A 17136-nucleotide genomic window follows, 5' to 3' on the forward strand; every position below is an offset into this window, starting at 1 on the left:
ATGGTGGGGGAGGGGGTGTGCAGGGTGGAGGGGAATGAAGGGGGGAAATAGGACAACTGTAATGGCATAATTAATAAAATATATTAAAAAAGATAGTAGTGGCAGGAAAGGAGAGAATAAGAGGGCTTAAGGAATTTTAAAAAAGGTAATAATGGGGTTGAGTGACTCTTTGGATGTAGAAGATGGAAGAGTATAAGACAATAAACTTATTGCCTAATAAGTATATTGAGACTTATTGTCTAATAAGTATTAGAGAGACTCTGGAGTTTTGGTAACCTATAGAAAAATAAGGGTAAAAAGGGAAAAATGATGGAAGAAGAGTTTGTGTTTATTTATCCTAAGTTTGGAATGCCTTTAAGGCATATAAGTTGTATTCTGAAGAAAATAAGAAATATGAATCTGTATAAGTTAGTATCCCATTTGTCTTCATTTAGAAAACCCATAATCTGTGGCTTAACCACACTGGTTTATGTGTCTTATGTAACAGTAAATTCAAAGACAAGAAGTGTCTGATATTGCTCTGCTGCCCAATGATGCTAGGACCCGCAGTCCTTTCATTATCTTTTTTTTTTCTTACTCTGCTCACCAGCTGGTTACGGGATGGCTGCTCCATCTCTATTCTACACTCAAGTTCTAAATAAGATGAAAAGTGATGAGAGGACAGTGACAAATGCAGATGAAAATATTATCAAAACTCCCCAGACAACAATTTCTAAAATAGTGGCATGAAGAGTTCTGCGTTCTCCAGCAAAACAACCAAAACTGATAATTATTTCTTTAAAAACCCTAACCACTGAAAGTATCTGGAAGTTGTTTTAAGGATACGATGCAAATAAATTTTCTTGAATTACTCATTCAAGAAAATCAAATATGTCTGTCAGGAGAATAAGAGTCTGCACATGAGGCATATGAGCTGCTCCAGTTCCTAAGCACTCAGTTCATCATGGCAGAATCTCTAGTTTGGATGCATGTGACCCAGAAGTTGGGGCTCATGGCTTACTCAGCTGCAGCCAAAGGCTACAGCATGTCTCCAAGTGGGGAAGGCCATGCCCATTTCTTATCCTTCCTAGTGCTATGTAGCAGGGTCTAAATCCTGGTCAGGTACATGGGGTCCCTTCTCCCTTTAACCTCCAGACTCTTTCTCAAGGATAATAGGCTGAGAGTATTGGGGCACCTCTGAGTCAGTTTACATTTAGAGTTTAGGTTCTATCATGGAAAATGTAAACTCAGAATACCAGACATACTGCCTTCACGCTGTGGTGTCACCCACAGAAATGGAACATTATCTCCAATCCCAGTTCTGAAGCTGTACCTCAGAGATTTTGCTTAAAGGAATAGGCAGAGTATGCAAAGATCTACAAATCTCTGCCAAATCATCTGATTTTATTTGGACAGAGTCTGGGGAAGTTCAAGCCCAAGATGGCTCTTCGAAAAAGAGATGCTGGGGTAAACAGTTAAGGAAAGGCCCACATTTCTATGAACAATAGGCTAAACTTTTGAGTTTAACAGAGTGGACAAAGGCAAAACAGCTAAGAAGAGTCATCCTGGAATTATAACAAACCTCAGAAACTGGCAAGAAACCATACCCTACAATTTATGTTCTAGGGCTTTGTCAAAAACAATAGAGCAATAATTGGCAGTTAGTAGAGGCTAACAGCTAGGTATGATACCAGAAAAAGCAGACATCTTAAAATAGAGAAAGGGGAATGAGAGAGTCAAAAAGAGCCCTGCTAAAACCATTGTCATTGCAGGGTGACAATGTGCATGCCCTAGGCTATGCCTTCTGAGGGATGACATTAGAAAGTGAAACACTTTGGGGAAAATGGATTTTATTAAAATAGTCCAGCTAAATCACTGAAGAAATACGTACACACACAATAATAACAGTAGGCCCTGGAGAAAGGACAAAGTGTGATGTGCACAGGAACAAAAGCAGGCAATAGGCACTGCCTGAAAGAGGACCGGCGTGATAGTCTCACAGAATAAAGACTTCAAAGCAACCGTTATAAATATATTCAGAAAACAAAGCCAACCACGTTTAAAGAAATAAAGTATGATGACGATGTGTCATTAAAAAAGATTATAAATACAGAAATTATAAAAATAATCAAGAGTAAATGCTGGAATTGAAAGGCACAATTATATAAATGAAAAACTCATTAAAAGGCCCCAAGAGTATCTTTGAACTAAAAAATTAGCCAACAAACTTGAAAATAGATTGACAACAATTAAGCAATGTGAACAATAGAGAGGAAACAGAATAAAGAGAAATAAAAAATCTCAGAGAATTGTAGGACAGTTTTTAATAAATTGTATAATGACACCAGGAAGAGAGGAGGCATATAAAGCAGCGGAAAAATATTAAAGAAACAATGGATAAAATCTTCTCAAATTTGGTGATGATGTTATATACACACCCAAGAATCTCCGTAAAACCAAAGTAATGCAAAAGATTCATACCAAGACATGCTACAGTAAAAAGGTTGAAAGGCAAAAACAAATATCCGAAACCACAAGTAATTCCATATGTACAAGGTCCTCCAGTAAAATTAACAACTGACTTCTACTCAGAGCCAATGGAGGCAAGAATCAGTGGGATAGTATAGTTAAGCATTAAAAAAATGTCAACCCCAAATTTTATGTCCAAGAAAACTACATTTCAAGGATGACACTGAAAGAGGCTTTGCCAGATAAATAAAATGGGGCCAAGGGCACAATGATGTGTGATCAGCAGACCAGCCTCCCTACCTGAGCAAGTACTAAACTCTTCAGGATTAAATTAAATATTTCAAATTCACATGGGGAAAGCAGAGCTCTGGTAAAGGTAATTATATAGTTATCAAAGAGAGTATAAATGCATATTTGTCCTTTTTTTTCTCTTCACTGGCCTATAAAGAAATTCTGTAAAACAAAATTCATATGACTGTGCTTCTGTTTCCACACCAGTGTAGAAATATGTATTTGACAACAGAATAATAGGCGAGATGGGTGGGAGTAAAGTTTTGTTGGTCTAAAGAAATAATACCAGGTGGTGATTAAATACCCAGGAGTAAATGAAGATAGGTGGATATGGCCAATAAGAAGGTTATATAATTATTATGTTGTACATAATATATACCTATACATGCATTATATACCTATACATAATATATACCTATACATGCAAAAACACACATGCTATACATATGTATATATTATATTACATTACACTGTATATGCCTATAATACATATGTAGTAGTTTTCAGTTTCATTTACATAGGAATGCTGTGTGAAAAGCATGTTTCTTAAAAAAGTCTAAACATTTGTCAGTGGGTATCACTACTTGTACTATGTGGATAAACATTGACATGTGACTTGGTCAGCACCATCCTGCCAATAATTAGTGACACAGTGTAAAACTGGAAAATTTTTTATTATTCTTTAGTTAGGGTGTCTCTTAGAACTCAGCTCTCTGAAGAAAAAAAAAACAGAAATTATGCATCTTGTATTTCCACCTGCCAATCTTTTATCTCAGATTTTACTTCTCCAATTCATATGAAATCATATTCATTCCTCCTTAAAATCTTTGTTCAAATTTCATTGGCTATCTAAACAATTATGAATAATAATAAATTTTGTGGCATGCCATTTGTCTACTGCGGTATTGTCTTAACATTCATTCCTAACTTTACCTTCTGCTGCTTGCTGTCGTCTCCCTATGCTTCAAAGTCACATTACTTTTGGTGCCTCAGATGGGACTCTGATGAACTTCCATGCCCTTTGCTCATGGTCTCTGTATCTGAAATGAACTCTGTCTCCCAGTCGCCCGCATCAAGATCAGCTGATTCTTCAAGTACACTAATGATCATATTTCTGTCATGTTGTACTTTCTTAGCCAGGTGATATTCCACCTTTGAACCTTGTTTTATGTGCATTTCTGTGTGACATTTATGTTAATTAGCCTCAGGTTATGAATATTTGAGTAACTTTCTCTATGGAACTACAGATTGCAAGCCCTGTAACTAGAGTAACTGTGCCCTCTGTTTATGACCAAAAGCTAAAGTTGCACAAGGAAGGGATTCAAGACATCAAATTGAGAAAGTCTCAGTGAACTGAGATTGAGAGATATTATGCATAATTCTTGAATTTAATTATGCATTAACACTTTGTGCCTTATTGATACCTGGCAACAAAACATGTTTCATTACTAGGAAAAATAGAGCATGTGGAAGGAGAGGACTGTGGGAACACAAGAGTACCGTGGGGGCTGGATGGGCACTGACTGAGGAATTCAATATGTTGTCACCCGGGAACTGGTGCAACACATGAGAGTGGTCGCATGACACTCGCTTTCAAAGTCTGATTACCCTGTTTGAACTCATGAGGGCTTTTGGAGCTCTGCTCCTTTTCAAAGTTAAAGAGTTCCAAACATCGGCTGCTGCCACCTCTAAGGATTAAAATATTCACGCCAGAGAGAGGATAGAGTGGCTTTGAACAAAATCAGCCTCTTGAGGTTAATGGAGAGGATACTGAGGCCTTGACCTTGTTTGCTTCAGGTACCATGTGCATTTAGCTTTCCAAATATTATAAACAGGAAAATTGTCAACTTATGTATGTTTAAAAAATTACTTCATATTTACCTCCTTTGACTAAATGTTACTTCTAGTATTTTTCCAGTCATTCAGTGTTTCAAAACATTTTCTTCAATGGATTATTTCTTAAATTCTGTTAAGCCTAGTGATGCTCCTTGATCACAACAGTGCTGGAACTCACATCTGGAGAGCTACAGGGTCTCCAGACCTAAATCAGAGCTAGAGGACTGAGAGCTTCAGTCCTTTCAAAGACTGAAGTCCCTGAAACTAGTTGCTCTTCAAAAAATCCAAGCATGCAGCTGTGGTATTTATGGCACTACATCGTTCCTCTGGAACATTAGGGAAACCTCTTTAAAGTCACATGACAGGTTATATTTTGGTAATGTGAAATGTTCACTTGACAAGCTTATTGAGTTTGATTTGTGTACATGACCCCATAGCAAATCTATAGTTTATCTACCCCCTAACCCCCTTACAAACTGACATCGACAAATGTACCATCTGAAAACAAACCAAAACAACAGCCACCACCACAACAAAAGAAAAACACCTGGAGTATTAAAGTGATTTAACCAGTATGATTTATGTTAATGGTACAGGAGAGAATATTTTTTGGTTCTCAAAATCATAACAGGCAATTGATGTGCCATATTGCAGTATGGTTTTAGCTATCAACATGTCAAGATTTAGTTTTGCTGTTAACATTTTACGATTTAGAAGGCTATAAGAATATGTGCAGTGTAGCAGCAACAAAGGCTTCATTCCCTCAGCTATATTTACGGGGATCTCATTTTTCCCCCTTTCACAGAAGAAATTGAAAAATAAAGAGAGCAGAAGAGACAGACAGGCATCCACTCAATATATTTCATCTTCTTTATTATGTCAAGTAATGAGAAATAAAGAGACAGAAAACCGAGTTCTTAATAGCCTGTGCTCAGGCCAAAGAAGATTCCAGACAGAGGAATCACAGTGTATTTTTATTGGTTTATTATCTCCAACAGATAACTTAACCACGACAAAGAGCATACCACTTAATCCCAGACCTTCATCAATTACAAGTGCCCCAAGGTTAAGGATGTACTGTGCAGGCTACTGGATTGGGAGTTCATGGTAATGTCATATATACAAGTAGCAGTGAGTAAGAATCAGAAGAATGTTGCAAATATCACTGGAAGGCAATAATATTCTTCTTCACGCTTATTTCCACTAGACAATGGATTCAAGTGAAAGGACAAGACTGCAGCAAACAGGGTTATGCTGATGCATAAAAAGTAAATTAAGGTAAACTATAAATCAAACATAATGAGGACTTCATCTGTAACATCAAGAACAAGCCCACTTTTGTCATTAGTTTCTGGCTGTAAACAGATAATGTACATTCAATATTGGTGCTGCTGAGGTAACTGTCAATATCAATATTTACGTAATCATCAAACCTCCAGCTCAATACCAGACACAAAGACTGAAATTGAAATCTGTCCACGTATTTATTTCATAACCAAGTATATAGTACTTTAACTGTGCATACAGTTTAAAATGATATTCAACAATGAGCCAGATGGAATTATTTTTAAAATAATTCTATTTTACAGCTTTTTAAAAATTTTTTATTTTACAGCTTTTTGAAAGGAAAGATTTTCCTTTTAAAACAGAATCAACTATTCATCAAATAAAAAGAGAGAGAGAGAACATTATGTTCTCGGCTTAATTTTTCCATGAAGAACTCTAAATAAACAGAAGAAAGACATTCTAGAATGTGTGTTTTATTTCCTGTGCATGCAAGGTTGGAATCATATATACTTAGAAAGAGAAAGAATACTTTCTAAAGTAATGTATGTATAAAATTAAACATACTTTCAAATATAAAATTAATACCTTAATTATCAAGAAAATCACCCAGTGTTTGCTTTTTTTCATTTTACTGTTTTTAACATCTGCAAAAATACATTTTAGAACATTTACTTTCAGGTAATTAAGTGATGAGTACATCAATAATGATCATATTAGTCTCAAAACTGATCTAACAATAAACAGGAAAACGTGTGTGTATGTGTGTGTGTTAGCTTATCAGAGGAAAGGATAGGGGCTGAGAAGGGAAGGGAAGGAGAAGAGAGAGGAAAGAGGAATCAGAGACCTATATTTTTAAATATGTTAAGAGAATAGATTTTGTATTAAATGTTGTTACCAAACAAACAAAGCCACAAAAGGACCTGAAGCAATTCTTTGGAAGTGATGGATATGTTTAGTACTGTGGTTGTGGTGATTGTATCATGGATACATGACTATGTCTAAACTAGCAAGATGTAAACATTAAATATGTGCAATTTACATACTAATTATACCTCAGTAAAAATGAATATTTTCCCCCACACAGTGAGCAGGATAAACAGGAGAGAGTGTCAGCCTTCCCCTGGCAAGCCATTCAGCTGAGAATGTTACTGGATTTGGCGTGCAGATTGATCCAAAATAAATTAAAATTTACATGGCAGAATAAGTCATTTCAGGCATCGGCATGTTGGTTATTACTCACTCAATCACTTCCCTTATTGAGTGAAAAATTCAAAGTAGTTTTTTTTTAAAGTGTGAAGGGCTTCACTGCCGTGGTTTTGGATTGCCAGGACCTGGCTGAAGATGACTGGGACCCTAAACATCACCCATTCAGAGGCCTTGCTGTCACTTAAGGCAGATGTGTCCATGGAGCCTCTAGGGCAGCATGGGGATTCTTCCACGGTGGTTGAAATTAGTATTTCCTTTGTGTGAAAAGAGCAAAATCTAATTTTTGTTTGAAATTGCACCATGATTTTGGCTATTCCATAGATAGTTTCTGAGTTTCTGGAGCTTTGAGTCTAGAAACTTTGGAATCAGGTCTTTTTCACTTTTATATAGATATGGTAATAAATGTGAAATTACCTGGTATATATTTTACTTAAAACCTTCATGGGAACAGGTGTATAAAAAATAGAACATTGAGACTGTGTGTTGCAATCAATTTAAAAGAATGCCAAATGGTATAAAGTGCCCAAATAGTGACCTTAGGTTTCAAGACCATATGCATACATATACAAACACACATATATGACAAACTATCTTTCAAGAACATAGATTAAATATATGCCTAGATTACATACCATGTACTACACACTACAGTACATAAAGCAGGTCATTGTTAAATAACTTACAAAGGATAAGCCATTAGAAAACCAATGTGGAATAAGAAAATAGTATTTCAGTGAAAAACAAAATTCTCAAAAAATGTTTACCATGAAAGTTTTAGCAATAGCCATTTCATAATATGAATTCTGTCTAACAACATAACAGCCTATAAAATGAAACTGTTTCCTGTATATGTCAGCACTGGTGATATCTAATCAATAAATCTGCTCCTGTCAAGCTCAAGTTGAATTTGCAGGGAGGATAAAGCATGTTACATAGTCTATCTATATTTATCTCATGAATAAACATTCACCCATTTAAGCCAAAATATACTTTCAGAAAAGGTAAAGAGAAACAGTTATGTATGTTTTCAGGTGAGTTACACTTTTAGTTACTTGAAATATTTTTATTATATCTTCAAGTAAGCTAAATGGAGGATCGAAATATTTACACTTATGTTTCAACACCAGCTTAACAGTCTTTTATTTACCTGGTTTATAGCATCTACATAACACAGAAAATGTGGAGTCAAACGTATAGTCCATTTCCATTGACTATATAATGATTATAGTAGATTAGAAATATCACTATCAATTCTGGTATTTCTTGAAATTAGAAAACAACAATGTTTTTTTTTAAGAAATCTATAGTCTTTTACCAGAACCAAATATTTTTAATGTGTCAATAACAATAATACTATTATTTAGAGCTTTACAGTTTAATAGTGTTTTGTATAATTATAAGATTTATTCAGTGTTTACTATTCATGAGGTATTCAATATAAATTATTATCTGGTATTAAGAAACTGTGATTTTAGGATTTTATGAATCTTGTTCAAAATATTTAAAATATAGGAAGGGAGACTCATAATTTGTACCTCGGTCTGTATCACTCCCAAACCCATGCCCCATAAACTTAAAGTCATGCCCCATGAATATTATGTCATTAATTGTGATGATAATGATTCCCTGTTACTCAGACACATGGCCAGGTTCTTGGTCTCTACACATTAACTGTCTTCCTGTGACCCTAAAACCTCATTTACCCTGGAGAGCCCAACAAAAATAATATTTTTTTAAAAAATGACATTTGATGTTTTCAAGTGGAAAGAACTTCTACTTCTTTTTCTCTTTTGTCATAATATTTTGATTTCTTCTGCAGAATTCTTTTTCAGAAGTTGATTTTTGGATGAGTCATTTTGTGTTAATATCCCCCTAAAAAACCAGAAAACATATTTGACACTCAAATGCCATGCTATTTATCAATTATAATTTCTTACATCATACTTATTTGAAGTCTTTCTCAACCATGTGACTCACATCCAAACAATTCAAGATATGAAATACTACTGTAGAATGTCTCTTTAATATACCTTCTAACAGTTCACCTATCGCTGTTGTGATTCTACCAAATTGGTCAACCCTACCAAGTTGGTCAACTCTACCAAATCGGTCAATTGCTTACTCTTTTCTACTGCTGAAAGATTGCAATAGGAGATCCTTGGTCTTATTTTAACCTCCAATATATTGTCCAAATTGATGTCAGATTTATCATTGCTAAATATTACCATCTGACTACAGACATTCAATACCACTCTACTGTTCTTAGAAAAACTGAAGATCTCTATCTAAAATGGCATGTGCCGCCATGCCTTATATATCCTCCTTCTCCTATTCCTTTCCCTCTTCAATCTCTGCGCAGAATAGTAAAAACACACTTGTTACTTTTAAAATTGAAGAGTCATACTCCAGAAAAGGCAGAGGAGAGTGAGCATTTTGCGCAGAGGCAATGACAGGGGTGAGCATGGCAATTTGAAGTGGAACACTGTGTTCAGCTGAGTGTTTGAGAGTGTAAAACGTGAGGGTTGCAGTTAACTTGAGCCTTTCCTGATCTCGTTCTGATAAAATTAATGATGCCTTTCTTAATATAACTAGAAGTATCACATGATGTTTTTATTTGTTTATCTAGTGAAACTGGATGTCCAGGATTTGATTTATTTCACACATTTGTTTGTGGTTGCAAAACTAGTACCAAACACAGTGTGTGATTCATTCATTATAGGCACTCACATGTTTTGTTAAACTATAGAACTGTTGACAAAGGATTCAATAATTTATTAATCAATTTCAGGATCTAAGATCTCTAAAGTTTTTCTTTTAGTTTATTTTTTGGAGAGGGGAAGAGAGGAAGAAAGAGGGAAGAGAAACATCTATGTGCAAGAGAAAGATTGATTAGGCCCTGAAACCTATATAATTTTATTAACAATTTTCACCCAGGAAATTTCTTTTTAATTACATTTTATTTAATTTTAATTTTTAAAAAAGATTTTATTTATTTATTTTTAGAGAGAGGGAAAGGGAAGGAGAAAGTGAGGAAGAGAAACATCCATGTGTGGTTGCCTCTCACATGCTCCTCCCTGGAGGCCTGGCCTGCAATCCAACAGGCATGTGCCCTGACTGTGAACCGAACCAGTGATCCTAAGGTTTGCAGGCCTGCACTCAATCTATTGAGCTACATCAGCCAGGGCTCTCACAGGAAATGTTTACAAAAACAAACAAACAAACAAACAGGTTAAAAAGAGAAAAAAAAGGCAGAATTTGGATATGATAAATTTCTAGAATATTCACCTTAAATAATAGAGTTAAACTGAAAATTGGATTTGATTCTTTATTCACAGGTGTTTTATGCAAAGGAGGACCTAAAGCTTCAAGATAAAAAAGTGAGTCTATTATTAATGAAACTATTATACAACAAGTAGGTTTTAGTGTAATAATTTTTTCTGTTCTTTCTTTGTGTATGTAATTTGACAAAGGATATCACTATTTGTAATTTATCTACCATCCATGTATTTATCTAAATATAGTATCTATATATTTATATCTCTCTCTACCTACCTATAGAATTTATTTTTAGAGCACTTTCAAGTTCACACTACAGTTTAGCAGGAAGTACAGAGTTCCCATGTACTCTCTGTTCTCTCATGAACACTGTGTTTACCATTCTCACAATCCCCCACCAGAAAGGTGCATTTGTTACATGTGTCGAGTTTCCATTGACATGTCATCACCCAGAGTCTCAAGTTTACATTAAGATTCACTCTTGATATTATAGATTCTATGGGTTTGGATAAATCATTAATGGCATGCATTCACCATGGTATTATGATCATAGTTGTACATATATTATTCACTGCTCTAAAAATCCTCTGTGCTCCTCATGTTCATCTCTCCCTTTTCTCCAGCTCCTGGGAATCACTGATACTTTTACTGTCTCCACAGTTTTGCCTATTTCAAAAATATTTCATAGTTAAAATAATACAATATATAGCCTTTTCAGATTGACTTCTTTCACTGGTAATTTGAATTTAGGTTTTCTCCATGTCTTTTCATGTTTTGAGACCTAATTTATTTTTTAATGTTGAATAATATTCCAGTATCTGGATGTGCCATATTTTATCCACTTACCTACTAAAAGGACATCTGAATTGTTTTTAACTTTTGCCAATTATGTATAAAACTGCTATGAACATCCATGTACAGGTTTTGGGATGAGCACAAGTATTCACTCTTTTGGGTAAATACCAAGGAGTGTGATTGCTGGGTCACATGGTAAAAGTTAGTTTAGTTTTGCGGGAAGCTGCCAAACACAGCAATGAATGAGGTCTCTTGTTGCTCCGTGTCCTGGTGGTCATCATTTGCTGTAGTCAGCGTTATGGATTTTGGTTGTTCTAATAACTGTGTATTGGTATCTCATTGTTGTTTTACTTGGCATTCTCTGATAACATATGATGTGAAGCATCTCTTCACAGGCTTATTTGACATCTGTATATTTTCTTTGGTGATGTGTCTGTTAAGGCCTTTGGCTCATTTTTAAAAAGTGAAGTGGGTTGTTTGTTTTTTTATTGTTGAGTATTAAGAGGTCTTTGTGTATTTTGGATAATAGACCTTTATCAGATGTGTTTTTGCAAATGTTTCCTCCCAGTCTGTGGCTTTTCTTCATTGCATTTGGCTTATTTTAAAATATTTTCACTTTGTAAAAAATTACAGTAATCTAAATAACACCTCTATAATGTTAAATTAATTGACTAATTTCTTCTTTATGTCTTCCTCTTCTCAATTGTATTCTTTGGAGTATTTTCTGATGTTTGTTTTGCTAATTAGCTCTATATTTCTAAAATAATATATTTGTATATCAATATTTCAACTTTTGAAATGATCTACATCTCTTATTTTGATACTTGAGAATATAACACTCTCTACACTCAATCCTATTATCAAAAATAGATACTTGTAGCTCTTTCTAAAGTATTTGTTGTGAATAAGGCTATTGTAAGTTCCTATTAATTACACAAACAGCCCCTTTAGGAGGACACAATTATTATCCCATCAAAGTGACTGAGGTACAGAGAGATTAGTGATCTGAATATTAACAGCCATTGGGTAGTGGGGCCAGAGATGTTGGTTACTATAGCCCCTTCTTGCCATTATCTCTTAATCCATAACATCTCAACTTCTTACTTTGTATGATGGACATTTTTATTAACTGTACAAATATTCATCTCCTAATTTAACATTTACTCTGCAATAATAGTGGCTAAAGCCCTTACTATTAGGGAATTTTTATCTTAGTGGAGAAATAAAGATAAGTAAACAAAGGACTCAGAGTATTAGGGAAACATTAAGAGGGAGAAACTACGTAGCTACTCTGAGAAGGGTTCTCTCAGAATCAGGCACTAAATCAGAAATCCATAGGAAAAGAAGAAAAAGTCTCTTAGAGAGACAAGCTAACACTTAGGCTAGAAAGCAAAAAACAAGCTGTTGTATTTCTGAGTAAAGAAATCAAAGTGACAGGGAAAGAAGGGACATGCAATAAATTTGAGGTCGAAGAGTATGAGGCAGGCTGTATTTCTCTGCAAACCAGGTGTAGCAGACAATATCAAATTCCACGCCTTTTCTCCACTCCCAGTCTCCTCCATACAGGCCCACAGTGTCCTGTATCCTATAGTGAGAGATTTTCCTGGTCTGGAAATCTGGGCAGTCTGAAAGCACATGAGTGAAGTCTTTGACCAATGAATCATGGGAGTGAGAAGATGTATGTTCCAATGAATAATGGGAGTGTCTTAATCAGTTAGAGCTGCTGTAACAAAATACCATAGGCTGTGTGCTGAAACAACACACATTTATTTCTCACAGTTCTGGGGGCTGAGAAATCCAAGATCAAGTTGCTGGCAGTTCAGAATCTGGCGGGAGCCCTCATCCTGGTTTGCGGAAAGCTGCCTTCTTCCTGTGTCCTCCATATGGAAAAGAAGGCTCATTTCTCTTTTGTCCCTTTTATGAGGACATTTATTCCATCTTGAGAGCTTCATTCTCATGACCTGTCTCCCAAAGCCCTGACCTCCAAATACCATTACTTTGGGGTTAGGGTTTCAACATATCAAATGTGAAGGGTTGCAAACCTTCAGGCCATGGCAGTATGCCTTCCAGCTTTCTGCTCCACAGTAAGACAAGCTGAAGCATGTTCCACACCATCTTCTAACAGTCTCAGGATCTGTTTCCAGTAAAACTCAGAAGAAGAATGGTTAAATGTAAAAACTTGGATTTTATTCTTAGTTTGTTAGGAAGTAATTGGAGGCCATTTAAGCAAAGGAGTACTATCATTTGAGTTACTTTTTAATGATAAATGTCACTTTAGCTGCTTTTAAGGGAATCAAGTTGAGAAGAAGCAGCAAGACCTGCTACAATATTCTAATAGTGTAGGCCAAATATAAGAGTGTCTCAAACTCATTTAATTCATATAAGGAAAAAATATAAGTTCAAATGTCTTGAGAGCACTTTGATAAGACTGAAGGTAAGGAGGGATTGCTCAAGTAAGCTAAGGAGACGCTGGTATCAGGGAAGGCATTAGTTATCTTTTCAAGATCGGGCTCAGCGAAGTTAAGCTGGTGAAGCCTGACTAAAGAGGATTCAAAATCAAACAACAGCAATGTGAGGTGAGAAGTGGGAAGAGGGATTTAAACTATTTCTTTCAAGAGGAATTTGTTTTAAAGCAGAGAAGGGAAATGGGAGGGTTGTGGTATGGTATGGTGCAATCGTGGAAGATCATTTTGTTTCTTTTAAGATAGAACTTGGAAGACTACTGAATGCTTATAGAAAATTCTGTTTTTAGAAGCTTTACTCTTCCATTTATTTTCCCCTATTATTATGGACTGAATGTTCGTGATTTCAAAAAATTCATATATTGAAATTTTTTCACCCAATATGATGGTATTAGAAGGTGGGGTCTTTGGAAGGTAATTATGGGTAGGTGAAGTGATGGGCTTCATACCTTGTAAGAGTCAACAGAAGCTTGTTTCCTATGTCTGCTCTCTGCCACGTGAGACAGGATAGTTAGGTAGTCTGCAACCCAGTTGAGAGCCTTCACTAGACTGTGACCATGGGGGAGCCCTGACCTCAGACTCCAGCCTCCAAAACCAGGAGAAATAAATTTCTACTGTTTATAAGCTGTCCAGCCTGCAATACTTTGTTATACAGAAGCCTGAACTAAAATACAGACAACTTATTTTTACTTTCTTACTTATTTTTTACTTTCTTTACTATTTTTACACAATCTAAGTTGATCACATTCATATTTTTACCATAAGCATAGTTAAATCTTTAATGGATGGCTTTCAGATTGAATTTTAAAACAAATAATTACAAATCAGTGCTGAAATTTCTATGACTATACACAGAGGTAGGCAAATGTAGGTTTACACTTGCATCGTGACATTCTTTTGAGTTAGTATACCTATTGTAGTAATCATAACCTAAATGTCTTTTTTAGTAAACAACTGTAAACCTTCTTTTGTCCATCCCTCAACTGAGTACAACAGCTTATAATGTCCTTTGTTGTATCTATACAGATTCTCTAAAGAATAAAATTGCAATTTTTCTTCTTACTCTACTGATCTTTATTATCTTACTCAATTTGTTCTCCAATTCTCTGTCCAATCAGATTTCCTGTTCCTTTTTTCTCCTGATTAACTCTCACTGCTCTCCACTCTCTCCTCCTTTGTGGACTCACTATCTTTCAGACTTATTTGAGTATCGATATTCTAGGAACTCTTTCCTCTCTTTCCTCAAGTTTAGATCTACCTTTTTCTTTTTTTGCGCACTGCTTTATTTTTGCTGAATGCTGTGTTTGCTTAAGTACCTTTCTAGAATAGAGTATGGAGTACATGTTCTGAATTTTGCATTGCACATGTGTCTGAATTCTACACTCATACTGGATTATTACTCAGAAGGATATCAAATTCTAATATGAAAACACATTTAAAAAGAATTTTGAAGACATTTTTCTAATATCTTCTAATGGACAGAAACTAGACATATATCCAAATCCAGGCTGATTCTCACCCGTATGAATGAGAAGTATTGTTTTGCTTTATTTTTCTTTCTCCTTCAAAACTTTTAGTATCTTGTACTTATTATTTTTTAAAAAATTTGTACTGTGTTTATAAAACAAGTTTGGATTTACAGAATACTTAAGCAGATAGTTCAGGAGTTCCCATATGCTCTCATACACAGTTTCCCTTATTTTTAACAAGTTGTGTTAGTGTGGAGCATTTGTTATTGTTGTTATTATTATTATTGCTATTTAAAGATTTTTAGAGAGAGAAGGAGGGAGGGTGAAAGAAAAAGAGAAAAACATCAATGTGTGGTTGCCTCTTTACACCCCCTACTGGGAACCTGGCCTACAACCCAGGCATGTGCCCTGACTGGGAGTTAAACCAGTGACCCTTTGGTTCACAGGCTGGCACTCAATCCACTGAGCCATGCCAGCCAGGTCTTGTTATTATTAATCAAAATACTTAATTAACATAACTCAATAATGAATTTTAAAAAATATTTATTATTACTAGCTAAAATCCATAGTTTACACTATGGTTCACCTTTTGCATTCTACATTTCTATGGATTTTGAAAAACGTATAATGTCATGTATCCTACAAAAGAGTCTCATCACTCTAAATCCCCCATGCTTTATCCCTGTGCCTGCCCTCATTTTGTGCCCCATCCACTCCACTCTCCCAGCCCAGACCGCTTGACCACCAGTAGTCCTTTTTGCTATGCCAGTTTGCCTTTTCCAGAATGACATACATTTGAAATTATGTAGCATACAGCCTTTTCAGTGGTTGCCTTTCAAAATTGGCTGTATTAACTTAGTAGTATGATTTTATGTTCCTCCATACCTTTTTATACTTTGAGAATTGATCACTTTCTGTGACTGAATATTATACTTACAGGTTTACCATAGTTTATTTATTCATTCACTAATTAAAGGGCCTCTTGGTTACTTCTAGCTTTTGACGGTTATGAATAAAGCTGCAGTAAATGTTTCTGTGCAGGTTATTGTATGGGCATAGACTTTTAACTCAGTTGGGTAAATACTTGGGAGCATGGTTACTGGATCATATGGTGAGACTACGTTTAGCCTTGTAAGGAGCTGCCAACACTCTTTCAAAGTGGTTGTACCGTACTAAGTGGTTTCTACCAGGAACAAATGAGAGTTCCTACTGCTCTACACTCTCTCCAGTAGTTGTCACTTGTCAGTTTCATGGATTTTGGCCATTTTAATAGCTTTGTGGCACTTCATGGTTTTAATCTGAAATTCCCTAGAGACATATATTGAGCATCTTTTCATATGCTTTCTCTCTGCAGTATGTTTTGGAGAGGTGTCTAGTCAGCTTTTTGCCCATTTAAAAATTCTTACATGTTGCAGCTGAAACTGTAAATGTAAGACATTTTCGTTGATTTTTTAATTGGGCTCATTATTCTCATGAAATTTAATAAGAATATGTCTAGGTTTGTTTGTTTTTTTGTTTATTTATTTTGCTATACAGTCAATAAGTTTCTTAAGTATCTATACTTATATCCTTTATGAGAAACTGCATTTTATTGTTTTAGTTAGAAATTATTTCCCATTGCTACTTCATTTTCTCTATTATGCTGACATTATATTGAGAACTGACACCTTCGAGTTAATTTCTTATGTATTTATTAAATCTCATTCTTTCTATGCTTTGGTTGTAATTTCAGAAAAGGATTCTTTTTCATTTTTGTTCTTACGATGCTTTTTCTAGAGATTATCCTGTTCCCTCATTATTGCTTTTTTATAGCATTTTGTTCTTGTTTAGTGAGTGCAGTATCTTCTTGAACATCTTTTAAAACAGCAGTCCCCAACATTTTTGGCACCAGGGACTGATTTCATGGAAGACAGTTTTTCCACAGACTGGGGTAGGGGTTCTGTTCTGGGGATGATTCAAGAGCATTCCATTCAAGCTCACCTCATGCCGTGCAGCCTGGATCCTAACAGGCCCAGTCGGGTATCTGTATGTGGCCTAGAGGTTGGGGAACCCTGTTTTAAGATACG

At 35.4% G+C, this 17136-nt stretch overlaps 1 long non-coding RNA gene across 1 annotated transcript in view; it reads left to right on the top strand.

The window, feature by feature from the left end:
• LOC128627110 (uncharacterized) overlaps positions 1-17136 on the top strand; it is a 65466-nt gene that overhangs the window by 43841 nt on the left and 4489 nt on the right. Inside the window, exon 2 of the long non-coding RNA XR_008391232.1 lies at positions 10404-10445. This is a non-coding gene — a long non-coding RNA (uncharacterized LOC128627110). The remainder of the gene's footprint in view (positions 1-10403; positions 10446-17136) is intronic.

The sequence above is a fragment of the Artibeus jamaicensis genome, unplaced genomic scaffold, assembly GCF_021234435.1.
Source record: "Artibeus jamaicensis isolate MK-2021 breed Jamaican fruit bat unplaced genomic scaffold, CSHL_Jam_final contig_3176, whole genome shotgun sequence".
Lineage (NCBI taxonomy): Eukaryota > Metazoa > Chordata > Mammalia > Chiroptera > Phyllostomidae > Artibeus > Artibeus jamaicensis.